The 3,248-nt window shown below is 47.5% G+C and overlaps 1 non-coding gene across 1 annotated transcript; it reads left to right on the forward strand.

Annotated features, from left to right (window-relative positions):
• The first annotated feature begins 1,058 nt into the window (after positions 1-1,058).
• TRNAY-GUA (transfer RNA tyrosine (anticodon GUA)) lies at positions 1,059-1,131 on the forward strand. Its single transcript has one exon. It is a non-coding gene; the product is annotated as a tRNA-Tyr (tRNA).
• Positions 1,132-3,248: the final 2,117 nt, after the last annotated feature.

Raw genomic sequence — 3,248 nt, forward strand, 5'->3', positions numbered from 1 at the left:
CCACAATACCTGACGACCATTTAACTTTTAGGATTCCGTGGCGCGATGGTAAGCGCGTTCGGTTTTTAACCGAAAGGTAGGTGGTTCGAGCCCACCCGGAAGCGGTGTTGTGAGGTGTCAGATGTAACGCAAAAAGTCAAAGTTTTTTCACAATACCTGACGACCATGTAACTTTTAGGCTTCCGTGGCGCGATGGTTAGCGTGTTTGGCTGTTAATTGTAAGGTTGGTGGTTCGAGCTCACCCGGGAACGTTGGTGTGAAGTTTAATATGTAACGTAAGAAGTCAGAGCTTTTCCACAATACCTGACGACCATTTAAGTTCTGAGCTTCCGTGGCTCAATGGTTAGCGCCTCCGGCTGTTATCCGAAAGGTTGTTGGTTCGAGCCCACCCGGGAGCGGTGTTGTGAGGTCTCAGATGTAACGTAAAAAATAAGAGTTTTTCCACAATACCTGACGAACATTTCATTTCTGAGCTTCCTTGGCTCCATGGTTAGCGCGTTCGGATGTTAACCAAAAGGTTAGTGGTTCGAGCCCACCCGGGAGCGGTGTTGTGGGTTCTCAAATGTAACGTAAGAAGCAAAAGTTTTTCCACAATACCTGACGACCATTTAATTTTTGGGCTTTCGTGGCGCAATGGTTAGCGCGTTCGGATGTTTACCAAAAGGTTGGTGGTTCGAGCCCACCCGGGAGCGGTGTTGTGGGGTCTCAAATGTAACGTAAGAAGCAAAAGTTTTTCCACAATACCTGACGACCATTTAATTTTTGGGCTTTCGTGGCGCAATGGTTAGCGCGTTCGGATGTTTACCAAAAGGTTGGTGGTTCGAGCCCACCCGGGAGCGGTGTTGTGAGGTGTCAGATGTAACGCAAAATGTCAAAGTTTTTCCACAATACCTGAAGACCATTTAATTTTAGACTTCCGTGGCGCGATGGTTAGCGCGCTCAAATGTTATTCAAAAGATTGGTGGTTCGAGTCCACCCGGGACGGTGTTGTGAGGTCTCAGATGTAACGTAAAAAGTCAGAGTTTTTCCACAATACCTGATGAACATTTAATTTTTGGGCTTCCGTGGCGCAATGGTTAGCGCGTTCAGTTGTAAACCGAAAGGTTGGTGGTTCGAGCCCACCCGGGAGCGGTGTTGTGGGGTCTCAAATGTAACGTAAAAAGCAAAAGTTTTTCCACAATACCTGACGAACATTTAATTTTTGGGCTTTCGTGGCGCAATGGTTAGCGCGTTCGGATGTTTACCAAAAGGTTGGTGGTTCGAGCCCACCCGGGAGCGGTGTTGTGGGATCTCGAATGTAACGTATAAAGCCAAAGTTTTTCCACAATACCTGACGACCATTTAATTTTTGGGCTTCCGTGGCGCAATGGTTAGCGCGTTCGGCTGTTTACCGAAAGGTTGGTGGTTCGAGCCCATCCGGGAGCGGAGTCGTGAGGTCTCAGACGTGACGAAAAAGTCAAAGTTTTTCCACAATACCTGACGACCATTTCATTTCTGAGCTTCCTTGGCTCCATGGTTATCGCGTTCGGATGTAATCCAAAAGGTTGTTGGTTCGAGCCCACCCGGGAGCGTTGTTTTGAGGTCTCAGATGTGACGTAAAAAATAAGAGTTTTTCCACAATACTTGACGAACATTCAATTTTTGGGCTTCCGTGGCGCAATGGTTAGAGCGTTCAGCTGTTAACCGAAAGGTTGGTGGTTCGAGCCCACCCGGGACAGGTGTTATGGGGTCTCAGATGTAGTGTAAAAAGTCAAAACTTATCCACAATACGTGACAACCATTTAATTTCTGAGCTTCCGTGGCTCATTGGTTAGCGCGTTCGGCTGTTAACCAATAGGTTGGTGGTTCGAGCCCACCCGGAAGCGGTGGTGTGGGATCTCAAATGTAACGTAGAAAGCAAAAGTTTTGCCACAACACCTGACGACCATTTAATTTTTGGGCTTCCGTGGCGCAATGATTAGCGCGTTCAGCTGTTAATCGAAAGGTTGAAGGTTCGAGCCCACCCGGGAGAGGTATTGTGGGGTCTCAGATGTAGCGTAAAAAGTCAAAACTTTTCCACAATACGTGACAACCATTTAATTTCTGAGCTTCAGTGGCTCAATGGTTAGCGCGTTCGGCTGTTAACCAATAGGTTGGTGGTTCAAGCCCATCCGGGAGCGGTGTTGATAGGTCTCAGATGTGACGTAAAAAGTCAAGTTTTTTACACAATACCTGACGAGCATTTAACAAATGGGCTTCCGTGGCTCAATGGTTAGCGCGTTCGGCTGCTATTCAAAAGACTGGTGGTTTGAGCCCTCCCGGGAGCGGTGTTGTGACGTCTCAGATGTAACATAAAATGTCAGAGTTTTTCCACAATACCTGACGAACATTGAATTTTTGGGCTTCCGTGGCGCAATGGTTAGCGCGTTCAGCTGTTAATCGAAAGGTTGGTGGTTCAAGCCCACCATCGAGAGGTGTTGTGGGGTCTCAGATGTAGCGTAAAAAGTCAAAACTTTTCCACAATACGTGAGAACCATTTAATTTCTGAGCTTACGTGGCTCAATGGTTAGCGCGTTCGGCTGTTAACCAAGAGGTTGGTGGTTCGAGCCCATCCGGGAGCGGTGTTGTGAGGTCTCAGATGTGACGTAAAAAGTCAAGGTTTTTACACAATACCTGACGAGCATTTAACTTTTGGGCTTCCGTGGCTCAATGGTTAGCGCGTTCGGCTGTTAACCAATAGGTTGGTGGTTCGAGCCCATCCGGGAGCGGTGTTGTGACGTCTCAGATGTGACGTAAAAAGTCAAGGTTTTTTCCACAACACCTGACGAACATTTAATTTTTGGGCTTCCGTGGCGCAATGGTTAGCGCGTTAGGCTGTTAACCAATAGGTTGGTGGTTCGAGCCCATCCGGGAGCGGTGTTGTGAGGTCTCAGATGTAACGTAAAATGTCAGAGTTTTTCCACAATACCTGACGAACATTTAATTTTTGAGCTTCCGTGGCGCAATGATTAGCGCGTTCAGCTGTTAATCGAAAGGTTGAAGGTTCGAGCCCACCCGGGAGAGGTGTTGTGGGGTCTCAGATGTAGCGTAAAAAGTCAAAACTTTTCCACAATACGTGACAACCATTTAATTTCTGAGCTTCCGTGGGTCAATGGTTAGCGCGTTCGGTTGTTAACCAATAGGTTGGTGGTTCGAGCCCATCCGGGAGCGGTGTTGTGAGGTCTCAGATGTGACGTAAAAAGTCAAGGTTTTTCCACAATACCTGACGA

The sequence above is a fragment of the Phalangium opilio genome, unplaced genomic scaffold, assembly GCF_054372755.1.
Source record: "Phalangium opilio isolate 3A_F unplaced genomic scaffold, DU_Popi_V2 ptg000329l_1, whole genome shotgun sequence".
Lineage (NCBI taxonomy): Eukaryota > Metazoa > Arthropoda > Arachnida > Opiliones > Phalangiidae > Phalangium > Phalangium opilio.